The sequence below is a fragment of the Dinoponera quadriceps genome, unplaced genomic scaffold, assembly GCF_001313825.1.
Source record: "Dinoponera quadriceps isolate SergipeBrazil2010 unplaced genomic scaffold, ASM131382v1 scaffold566, whole genome shotgun sequence".
Classification (NCBI taxonomy): Eukaryota; Metazoa; Arthropoda; class Insecta; order Hymenoptera; family Formicidae; genus Dinoponera; species Dinoponera quadriceps.
Genome location: NW_014555972.1, coordinates 5,339,461 through 5,352,244, shown reverse-complemented (window position 1 = coordinate 5,352,244; position 12,784 = coordinate 5,339,461). Strand labels below are relative to the sequence as shown.

Below are 12,784 nucleotides of genomic sequence, written 5' to 3'. Positions count from 1 at the left end.
TATTTTAGTACGAATTTACATCTCCCGTGCGCTGCGAGGAGAAAATTACTAGACGGAATTTATTGGGCAATCTCCTGTATCACGTTATCAATCATAAAGCAATCTTTCCTATGACGGTAGTGCCCGATATTATATGTTTATGCGTAAACGAGGAGTGGGATCGCGATAAAAGACGCGTATGAATCAGACTGTACAAAAACAAAATAAAGTGACATATTGTGCGGTAGTACGAAAATATCTACGTCGTATAATATTCGTCTCGGCGAACTAATCTTCGCGTTATCTCGCACCGCCGACGCCATGTGAGAACTGCGCACTCACCAAAATATTACAGAAACGCGCACAATCTTAGGCTTATTTAATTCTTCAGTTGATTTAGCGTCAAGTTTCAACGCGAGGAATGCATTAATCGGTGAGATCGAGAATTATATTGGACGCAAAATATTACGCAAGAGATGTTGTTTCTCGAGCGTCGTCTTCGCGATTGAATAATACTCCGCCCCGTCGCGTCGCGAAACGCGCGTCATTTTATACGTTGACAATTATTTTCAAATTATTAAACATGCGTGTATATATGTGTGTTTATCTCGAGATATTATTTAAAAGAAAACTTCGTACGCACGGATTTCGTCAATTCACGGTATATATTAAAACATATTTCGATAAACGATAAACCGCTATGGAGGAGATTAGAGTGCAACTGCCGTCGAACGCGTTTCTTATTACAAATACGATTCATCATTCGTTGTTAAAGCGCGCGCTTTGTTCCTTTTTTTTTCGATACGGACATCGTTGAAGTAGACGAGCGATCGGGGGGTGGAGAAGAGAAACGAAGGTAAAAGAGTAGTCCGCGAAAGAGCTGTCGAGAAAGAGAGAGAAAGAAGAAAAAAAGAGAAATCCCGTTAGGAATGCCGTGAGAGACCGATCGCTGAAGATGGATCGAACACCCTTGTAGACGAAACGACGACGCTCGCGATAATCAATCAACCGATCCTCTCGATAGACAGTTCTACTCACGGGATAACGTAACGATCCAGAGATACTTTTACAGTCACGATACGAGATGTCCCGAGCAAGGATGCAGTGAAGGCATAATTTAAATCCATACTTTGTAAAGTTTGTTTTAAATTTAAATTTCGTGTCCGAAGTGAATTTCGCAAAACGATCGATTTAAATAATTTGAGAAGAGAGCATCATCTGTGCGGAATACATTATATCTAAAGTGGAATTTATGTCGGAAAGTTTGACGCAAGAATGGGAAAGATGAATCCTAACCTACAATCCGGTTTAAATAACGAAAACGAAATACGAGGAATGTAAAAATTGCCCGAATGGGCTGGAATGCTTCGGTGTTATTGGTGGTTTGCTCCGAACGTCTTTCGCATATGGAGAGAGGATTTGTGATGCATCGACGTGTACACGGCCGTCTCGGTTCTAAAGGCAGAGCGATTGAATCGAACATAATGACCTCGGTTAAACTTTATTACGTCGAGCCGCGTGCATAGTCAAGGCCGTGCAGCGATGATAACGGCCGATCTTAATTATGTGGAAGTCAGGCGAAGTCTGATTGCTAGTTTGTACGTGCGATTTCGTTTGCGCCAGTTACTATCGTCCGTATAAAAAACGGCGACCAAAATTAAGCGACAAAGTGAAATTCGAATAACATCCAGATAACATCCAAATGTTACCGAGTGTTATTTCCACTTCGTTGTAATGAGCAGATGTTTATCGAAGTAATTGTTACAATCGTGTTAAGGTTTTAATTTAGGAGCGATAATTTAATCACGATTCTGCCAAAGCAGTTGGATCGACAAAATCGGCGGTTATCTTCATTCAAGAAAAATATTGTTTCCACTAAACAAATTACGCGCAATAATACGTTGCACTGTTATAGTCGCCGATCAAATCGCAATTATCGGATCAATCGATAACTCATTACAGCAACTGCATAATTTGCTCGATGGGCGAAACGTTGTGCTTGAAAACAAAAATTTGTTTGATTAAGCAAAATTTCGTCGATTCTACCATTTTGTTCTCAATGTATTTTTGTTAAATACACGACAAGCTCAAAGCTTCTGATTCAAGACGATCCGAAGCTTTTCCGATTGCGCTTGTAATTCGGGAGACCCGGCCGTACGCAACGCGCGACATCAAAAGAATCGATAATTCGGTGATCAAAGGGAGGGTGTAGCCGACATTTATCCGAAACGTTGATCTTCGGGTGACACTCCGAGGGTGTGGGAAGGCGCGTAATTTATAAAGACAGGTTATCAAACACATCCGACAGGTCAGAGGAATTTCAAAATAGCTGCCTGAACTTTGAGAGAGGACGAGAAAGGAGTAGAGAAAGGGATGGAGGAGGATGCAACGTATGTCTGTCTGACCCGACATTCCTACGTCAGCGTTTTGAGAGGCAACCCCGATGGCCTTGTAACATATACAAAAGGGTGACCTATAAAACATGGGCCGACATTACAGCGAAAACGCGACCGCGGCGAAGGTTGCGAGGGGTTACGACGAATTTTCCGGCGCGGAAATCCCGGTCGCCGATACGACGACGCCGAGAGCTTTTGTGTCCCGCTCAAGGGCATTATCAAGGTTAAGGTCACAATCAAGGTCGCGGCGGTGGCAGCCGTTAATCCCGGTCCTCGTTCCTCGTGGAGAACACACCGGCCTACGCCTCCATGTCGAAAGCCTCCCAGTATTGATCTCCCTTCGCCCACCAAACTCGACCAATCCCGGCTGGCATTGCATGGTAACCAACACGCTCCGCCACGTTTTCCGAAGAACCAACCACCGCCGTGTCCCTACTACCCGAACATCCGAAAAATTCCGTGACAACCAACATTTAAACCGTGATTCCGCCGGCGTGCTCTTCTTCGTACCTCCGCGCGTCGTCGTTTAGGATCGCGTGACGATCGCCGTTTAAGGGACGATTCGCCGATCGAGTACGCGGCTTCTTATGGTCCATTTACCTTGGCGGCTTATTCGCTTGTACAATTAAACGGTTTAACCGTGCAAATGCGACATGGCTAATACCGGGAGTAAAAATTCGCACCGTGATGTAATTTTTGATTTTATTCGCGAACGCGTGTCAAATTCGCGATACGCAATGCGCGTGATTCGTGGAGTTGATTTATTTTTTAAATCGGCGAAACGCAAACGCGAGCATCCGAAACGCAGATGTAATAACGGAGACGCAACGTGTTAGATATTTAACAGCCCTGCGTTATCTCGTCTCTTTTGATTACTTTTACCCTCAAATCGAGTTCACTTAGAAATGTTCAGATCGACGCTCCCACACCTTTTATATGATTAATGAAGCGTGAGGATGCGCGAAATTTCCAATAATGACGGGCGAAACGCGACCTTGACGACATCTGGAACACCGAAAGCGGGTCGGTCTCACGCATCCTCTTCAAGCTCTAGGCTTTTTACGATTGGCCGACCAAGATGTCCTAGGTATTGTGCGATTGTTTCGCGAAGTAGGCCACACTCTCGGCCTACTGCAATCGCAAAGGACACCGCACCTGCGCGCCGCGGCTTCGTGCAAAGTCGCCCGGTGCGTTCGCACTTTCGTGCTAAAATATTGTTTAATCAAACTCCGCAACACTTGTTAAATCACGCAATTTGCCAAGTTAAAAAAAAAGATACATACGCGCGTTTTTTTTCTTTTTTTTTTTTTAATATTTCCGTCGAAGCACCGGTATTCATCATCGATTTTCACGATGGAATTCGTAATACTCGCTCGACCACGCTAATTATATTAAAATGTAATATAATTCTTTTTTTATTAGATTAACGTGCGTTCTCTCGAATATCTTTGGCAACGTCTATCTGGCACAAGCGATATTTGAACAAATGTCTTTTTTCTCTTTTCGTTTCGAAAAGCGAGAACCTGTGTTTCGCAAATCTGCTAGACGAATACCGAACTTCTCGTGCGTTACGGAAAAAAAGCTGCGTAGTTCCATTCCAATCGTACCGCTATGCGCTCATGGTCCCAAAAGAATAAATGGAAATATACGAAATACCTGTGCTTACGTTATATTAATATGTAGTACTGTGCGCGCACTTTTTATCTCACGCATTCAGCACGCCCGCACGTGCACGCGCGGAATTGCAAACACGACGGCTAACAATAACAAAGCGGCGTCTAACTTCGCCATGCTCATATCACATGCATTTTTTCACCCTCCTTTCTCATCGCCGCAATGTTACGTAATTTTATGAAATTTTCTCTCCGTTTCGAACCACCGTTTGTGTTTCTATCGCGTCTCGCGCGCGCGGTACGCTGGAGAGCGCAACAGAGTGGGTCGGACTTCGCTTATGACAGCGCAGATAAGAACTTCGCATAGCCATCACTGTATCCCGCTGGCCTATCTCGCGTCTCGGTTTCGTATCAAGCCGCGCGCAAGTACCACATTCCGCGAGTAAATCGCACGCAAAGGCACCCCTGGGGAAATACCCACGCGTTCGCGTACATATATATATATATATACACACACATACATAAACTAGTCGCCAAAGTTAGCGAAGGGTCCTGAAAGAACCCAGAAACTCCCGACGCAATCTGATTTCGAGCCTTACATCGTACCAACAATGAAAAAAAAAAAAAGAGGGAAAATTATACGCTGAGAGAGTTTCTCGAGAAACGTCGAACGTAATTTCGTTATTAATTAGTGAAACACGTACAAAAATGTTCGTATATTTAAAGATTAAAAAGCGATTATCGAGAACCACCGCTTTATCGGAAATATTTCGTTTCCATGGTAAGCGTGAGCGCGAAAATCGAAAGGCGGACGTATAACAAAAATATTATAGATAAGGTATAGAGGGGAGGGGGTGGGGCGATAATCTGTAGAACACAACTGTAAAATAGATTACGACGAGGATCTGGGAACATATCCATAAGGAAGAACGTGATTGTGCCAAGCTTGTTCGAGCTTTCGTCAAAATCGGAATGCCAGTTCGAGGCGAAGGCTTGGGGCCGATACGTGAGCCGAATTCCTCGTGCGAAATATCAGAGAGGGAAAATAAACGTTTATCGAGGGCGCACGAGGGAAACAATAAAAATAACTTGGGAACTTCCCTAGGCACAGAGGTGTTCGGCACAAACGCGTTTAGCACACAAGTTCTCAAACATCCCCCTTAGCAACCAATTTCGTTTCCTTCCAGGCCACGCCCCACGCACACGTGTACTGTGAAAAATACACCAATAAAAAAAATGTATAAAGAAATAATACATATAATATAACAATAGGTATCACGCGGTAACGATATGTACACAGAATGTTCTATTTGCCAAATAATTTGAATATCTTCGATGTTTTTGAAGATTTACAAAGTTACCTAAGGGAAAAGTTGTATGTTTAAAAACAACGAACATTATGCAAAGTGTTCACCAAGTAGCAAAATACTTCCTAGATGTAAGGATTCATATTTATTACGCGTATTTATTAAATGTATTATCGCTATTATAATGTATACTGCTATGTTGTATTATATATATATATACATATACACAGACAAAAAAATTTCTTTGGGAACAAAATTTCTTTGGTTAAAATAAATTCGTCTTTTATAATGGAACAAATAAACGGATGTTTGATCCAATAAACAGAATTGTTTAGTTTTTCAAACAATAAATAATTTTTATGTCAAATAATTATGTCAAATAACATATTTCTTTTATACCTTCATCCAAAACACTAGAATGGTTGTCACAAGTAATAAATTATTTAAAGGAAAAAAAAAAACTATGTTAGAAAAATATTAATTTTTTTGTGATATAATGAAATAATGTCTATAAAAATTACCAAACAGCATAACTTACTATGGTGAAACGTTTTCAGAAAAAAAAAAATGATATTTGATATTAAATTATATTGTTTACGTTAAACAAAGTCAAGTCAAACAAACAAACACATTTATACTAAATCCAAAGAAACTTTTTTCCTCTGTGTATGTAGGAATACATAGGCATAGCATACTCGTAGATATAAAGCCTAGAAAGAAAGAAACGAGGTTGAACAGACGTTGCCTCTGCAACGGACATATTCGGCGAATTCATCTGCGGAAACGTACGAAAAAGAAGTAGGTCACACATAGGCGTCTTAAATAATTCAGTCGCCGACATTAACCCCTATCATGTACCGACCTATCATCCCATCTCGCGCCAACACAGCGTGTCGCGAACGTTATCCGGCACGGTGCAATGTTTCGTAGCACGTAGCGCATATTGGATTACAATGAATCCTCTTACGCGGCGCAAAGCCCTCAAGGTTGCAGCGCGACCTTTGCCATTATCAACAACGAGTCGCGAAAAAGTACGCCGTCTATGCAACCCGGTGCGAGGAGTCCCCGGCGGATCTTCGCCTCGTGTTTCCCGTCTTATTCCAGCTCGGTGCGCCGCGAATATCTCGAAATGTTGCACGGTTGAACGTGCCCGCAACCGTCGACGCGACATCTTGCACGAATATCGGCGCAGTCGATAAATACGATTCGCGTTATATTTTCGTCGATTCGTTCTATTAATTTATTGTACTAATATTGTATTAATTTTCATTATTATCCTTGTTATCATATATTTATATATTTCTCTCGAGTTGTTATACCATTATAAAATTTATATTATTCACTGTGCATTTTCTTCCTCTCCTCTCTTCTCTCTCTCTCTCTCTTTTTATCTACATCAAGTCCTTCCGATCAATATTATCAGTTATCAATTGTAGCTCCGGCAATACACGATTCAATACGCTCACGGTTCATTGCTCACGATCGAGGCTTTATGTGTAATTCGCCGCGCGTTATTCGTAAATTCGCATCTCCCCTCAGCTCGCTTTTATCGTCGGCGTTAAACCAGTCGCGTTATTCGCGAGAACGAAACAATCGGAAACGCGAGCGGCCGCGATTTTACGACGACGGCGTCTCTCCTCGTTGCCCGGGAGCGTCCGGCTTCCGACGAAATATGCAACGAGCATTCCCGTAAGCGCACCTGCTTGCACCGTACGCGGCGGTAGAGTTCACATGTAAATGTCCCCTCGTTATTATACGAGACGTCGCGACGATTTAAAAATGACGCAGCTGCGCGCCCGTAAAGCCTCCCTTACGCCGTCTACGCCGAATACGTTAACAAAACGAGAACCGAAACATTTTTCGGAGAAAACACTGTGCGCCGAATCACTGTGCGCGGATTACATTCTTTTTTTGCCGCTGTTGCATTAACATCCTGCGAATGTTTACGCGTCGCGGGCAAAAAAATAGAATGTCGAAAACCGGGCGCATTGTTTTTTAATATTTTTCATTCCTTTTCACGGAAAAAGAAAAATATGCCTTCAAAATAAAAACCGATGTGTCTCTCTGCCGCGTGAAAATTGATTTGGACGGATTGCGAGATAACGCAGGCGAATGGACGGTGATGGTTAATTGACGCGAAACGCTGCCTATCGCACCTCCATGCTCGAGCTGTGTCTGTAAGGAAGGCATTTTTTACATGCTTACATCATTATTCCCCGTCTGACGGCTCGCTTGGCTATCGGATTGCGCGATCGAAATTGCAAACATTAGTCCAGATAGATGCAACACTGACGCGCTCTCTGTCTGCGGTCGATAAGAAAATTAAAGGAAAAAACAGGGAGGTGGGGAGGAAAAAGCAAAAAAACAATGGGTGCGAGCAAAGTGGGGCGCGCTAATGAATTTCCTTATCAAATCAGAGCGGCACCGTTTGCCACGAGTCGCTATTATTATCTATCTCATCGATCAATACAACGTACAGCCGTAGTGCACAACGACTTGCAAATAACATCAAAACAGTTCTGCGCAGGAATCTCACCCGCGGACATTCATTTATACCGATGTTCGATAATAATGAAAACAATAAAAAAAAAGAGAGAGAGGAAAAAGTAAAAGCCCGGAGTAACGCGGAAGAAGAGGTTGCGTTCGGTGAAACGTCCGCGTTTTTTAATTGGCATCGGAAAGAGGGAAAACAGCGAGAATAAAGGTCCGTATTTCCGTTGCGTATCTCCGCGTTAAACGCGGCTGTCAGTTTTTCATTCTGACATTCTGATACGCATCAGGTTTACGTTACATACATACATACATACATTTTTCACGATGGGCGAATCTCGAAGTGCGGTGTACGGAGCGGCGAGGGGAATCGGTGAATTTGAGAGTCGCGTCTTGTCACGAGAATAATCTTTTATGAAACGCTGCTTTGAGGCCCCGGGCAGTGTTCATTTTTATCGCGATATTCTCTCGGACTTTGTCAGATCTCTCCTTCGTTCAAACAATTTTCGAACGCAGCTTCAACTATTTTTATGCGATGTATCAAATTAAATGTTTCGAAACAATCATTCTTCTATTTTAATTTCTCTCTCTTTCTATTTCACCATCAATATTGTTGAATCATTCAATTTCGCGACACTGCCTCGCACGATCTCAGAGAAGAATTTCAGATCTACGTTGATGCGTCATCAACGCGAGCTGCATGTCACTTGGTAACATCTGGACAGATTAATCGTCCGGGCGAGGCAGCTTCATTAATCGCGATAATTTCGCAAACTATCGCGCCTACGCCAATTTCTGTTGCCGGTGTTTTTCCCGTTCAGGACGGAAAACGCCACTAAGAGAGAGACACGCAGACCGTCGGGAGATAAATCGAACGGCGTATCGCAGAAATTATGGGGTTCTCGATCGAAAAGTGGACCGAACGGCCCTGTTATTCGTAAGACCCACATACTTGTGCGAGAGATCGGTCGGAGTCGGCCGTAAGAATCGACTCAGGCGTATCTTGTTTCACGCGGCAATTTCTTCGTTTCTAACGTCGCACGGTTACCACTCGTTTCACAAAATTCTTCATAATAATGATAATAATGCACGCCGTTCCTTCTGGAGAGTAATGACGACCGACGAGGTCGAAACGAACGCGTTAACCTCCGGATTCCGGATGTCGCCGGGTTTGCATTCCGCGATTTAACGAATTTAATTAGTTCGACCCGGACAGAGCTCTCGTTACCGAGATACAGAGGACACAAAGAGACACGAACGGGAAAAACGCTTTGCTACCAGTAATGAAATATTTTGCAACTTAATAACTCGCCCGCACGTGCGCGCGCGCGTATGACCGTTTTATTATTTCTCCGACACAGCGGAATCGGGGTCAGAATGACGTATGGATTATAAAACGTGCTTCATATTAATGCGCAATATAACCCGGATATGTGCGTTATAATAATTCCCGACTATACGAGGGCTACACGGGAAGAGGGCAACCGCTATCCCGCCAGGCTTCCACAGGTGCGCCTGGTGCATTCAGCCCTTCATAGTCGAATGCTATTAACGAGAATCGCGTATACCATCTGCGCACGTAAAGGCGACTTATTCGTCCTCCAATTAACGTTGAATTCGTCATACTGTTATATCAGGATTATACCGCTAACTAGAAACAAATCTGTTTCCAGATGGATTAGAAAATTTTGAGTTTAACGAATTAAAGCCGGGAGATCAAAGAGCCATTATAACGAAGCTACAAAAATTAATTCAACGGAAAGAATAAATTTCGAAACAAGAGGGAAGTAATGTTATGTTGTTATAGTTGTTCGCCACTGTCTTATTAGACGGGAAAAAAGTTTGAATTAACTAGAAAGTGAACAACCAAACGCTTTTTGGTTGAAGGGGACAAAATTATGGTTCTTATAACCAGAAATTCTGTTTCTTTCAACCGAAACGCGTTTGGTTGCCCACTTTCTGGTTAATTCAGCCAAACTTTTCCTTCCGTGTATTTTTAGCTTATGGTGTTGAGCTGTTTGCATTGAGATAAGACATCAGTCGGGAAAGAAGCCGGAAGATATTTTATCTTCGTACCTCGAAAACTCGTCTCAAGTCGACGTCACACGCCGAGCCACGCGACCCGACGCGACGCATCGTTTTAATTCGACGTTAATGCAAAACGCCCGGCGATCTCCGGCGAGGGTGAAGGTTATTATCCTTCGCCTGGCAGGATTCCAACGGTCGAGTGCATTCGCGAGGAAAAGAGAGTGCTTTTCCAGACGCACTTAACCCTCGGTAGATTGAAAAGCGATAAAGCTCCTCATCCCTCCACTGTCTCGCTACTCGTCGCGATGGTGCGCGCCTGAATGAATCCTGTTATTCGATCTCGAAGACGATCCGTTCCTTTATCTCCGGCACCGCGACCAGTTTCGATAAAGCCTTCCCGTCGTGTTACCGCCTCGTATCTTGTCGTTAACTCCTTCGACGAGGAAGTGGATCGGGCCGGATCAGAAGTCGCGAAGATTGTCGGGATAGTTTGAATACCGCACATAGACGTCATTTTACCGGATAAACTAGGCACGTGCCTGAGGTACGTGTTCCTGAGGGGTCCGCAAATAATAATGGAGGCAGGGGGGAGACGAATACTATCGATGTCACGATGGCTGTTTGTCTCAATTTCCAATTTGCGCGTTAATTTGATTTCTTCTATTTTCTCTTATCGGAACGAAAATATGTGAAAGACGAAACTGGCGCGTGAAAAGGAGGCAAAATAAACGAACACGCACTAGTTGCCATTGAGGAAACGGGACTGCGGCAAATGATCTCTTTCTCTCTCTCTCTCTCTCTCTGCGCGAAGTAACACGATACGTAATCAAACCGCTACAATGAAAGGCCGGAAAGGGTTAACCAACTTCGGTCTCGCGATTGCGATCGCGCAGTCTCCTCTCGCGCTCCGCAGCTCGTTTCCCACGAAATTCCTCGCGCCAGCCGTTCCATATTTTCCACGTCTCGCTTTCCACCGAGGCGAAAAAATCAAGGAACAAAAGTCCGCGCGATTATCCTCGCCGTATAATTGCCCGTCGTGCCGACGTGGAAATCGTTTTTATCGAACTCGCCGTCGTGCGCGTAACGGCTCGTTAACGCCTGTTTAATCAAGAAATGCTACATATCCGACAAGAGTGCCGCGTTTAGGTCGGCCGTTTAAAGGCTTACTCGCGCGCGCAATGACGCGTCAATAGTACGTCAGTGGCGCGTCAAGTGCTGTCACGAGTACCTCCGCTGTTTACATACAAGGATATCCCCGTATCTACCCCCGGGCTCTCTTGGACACTCTTTCCTATGAGACGATGCCAATATCTTAAAATATCTCATGAAAACGAGTTGACAAAACGAACAAAATGAAACTGACGTGGGTTTCACCTAAGAAACGGCGAAGTAAATCTAGTGCAGGTAAATACGAGCCAACACGAGAATATTAGTTGTTGCATTTTACTTTGAGAAACGAGCGACAAAAACTATGAAGGAAACGAGAATGTTAATTTTAATGTCATTACTTCTCTTATCAATCTGAATTCTTTATAAATTCAACATTGACCCCATTGAGCCTCTTTTTCTCTGCGAATTTCTTATCGTAAGAACTTTTTCATTTAATATTTGAGCGTTACATTAAGATACGATAATGTAGCGACGCAAAAGGCGAAAATCCTCGGCAATTCTGTCTATAACAGCCTCGAGTGCGCAATGATAACAAAACGGTATAACCTTAGATAAAATCCCTGAGACTCAATGAGTCAAGAATTAATATCCATGAGGTATTTTCTACACTCGCATTCCGACGTTTCTAGTAGATTTGCCATTAAATGAAACGAGAAAGTCTCGTGCTTTATCGGGCAGAAGAACGCGAGCGATTTCGCTGTCTCATTCGCGGGATGCGACGATCGGTCGCAAGGGTTGTACGCAACGAGCTCAAGAGCCGTACAAATCCCGATCTTTTCACCTCTAGAGACCGTCTAACAAGCGACGCTGAAAAGAAAATGTCATACGCATTCCGCGTAATCGCCTTTTTACCTCTAGAGAATTGGATAAAGCTATCAGCTAGATAACTGGCTTCCCATCTCTCTCTCTCTCTCACTCCCTCTCAAGATCGCGGCACTGAATGAGTCGAGGTCAACTAACCTACGGATAAAGTTAATCGAAGCAACTGGTCACGAGCGGACGCGACGCCACCGAGATAATCCGAGCAGGGGTCGGCTAAAGTCCTCGCGGAAGGATCGTCGCGAGGTAACTGACGTTTCACCGATGTTCATAGTCGAACGGAAGCGCGCAACCTCCGCACGGGACACCCTCCTCTACCAGCGGGCTAACCTTTCCCACCCCTCAGACCGAACGCGTCACGGCCTAACCCACCCTCGGCGACCCCAGGACCGTAGCCACCCCGAGGAGAGACTCCACCCCTCTCTCGTCCTTCCGTCACGACGCAGATGGACGGGATCTGTTGTCGAGTGCCAACGGAATGGACTCCTCCTCGTCCATCCGCCATTGTCTTACTCGCTATCACTGTCGTCATTTCGTGACGACGGTGCGTCGAGAAATTGAGGGACGGTCAGGGCGAGAGAGGGTGAGACAAGGGAAAAAGATAAATAGACGACCGTGCGCCGTTGATCCTTGAACGAGCTACACTCGCGGACCGCTCCGATCTTTATACCGTCGTAAAAGCCGCTCGCTCCGGCGGCTTTAAAACGCGTGGCATCGCAAAGCAGCGGAGGTACGCAAAACGACAGCGGAAACTGGGTTCGTCGTAAAAGCAGCGTATATATCTCGGAATCGAGATCTGATAAAGTGATCAACATGACCTTCATTGAAGAGAGAAACTTGGATCGATACGTTGTTGACACCGCGACGAAAGGATTATTTCGACGCGTGATAAGAGACTCGGGGGAGATGCAATGTATTAGGATCAATATTAAAACGCGGAACATCCTTGTGTAAGTAGTGACTGAATTCAATTATCACTGCG

At 44.3% G+C, this 12,784-nt stretch overlaps 1 protein-coding gene across 2 annotated transcripts in view; it reads right to left on the bottom strand.

The window, feature by feature from the left end:
• The window catches only part of LOC106746221 (TLD domain-containing protein 2), a 145,712-nt gene that overhangs the window by 121,639 nt on the left and 11,289 nt on the right, over window positions 1-12,784 (bottom strand). The gene's annotated exons all lie outside the window — the stretch shown is intronic.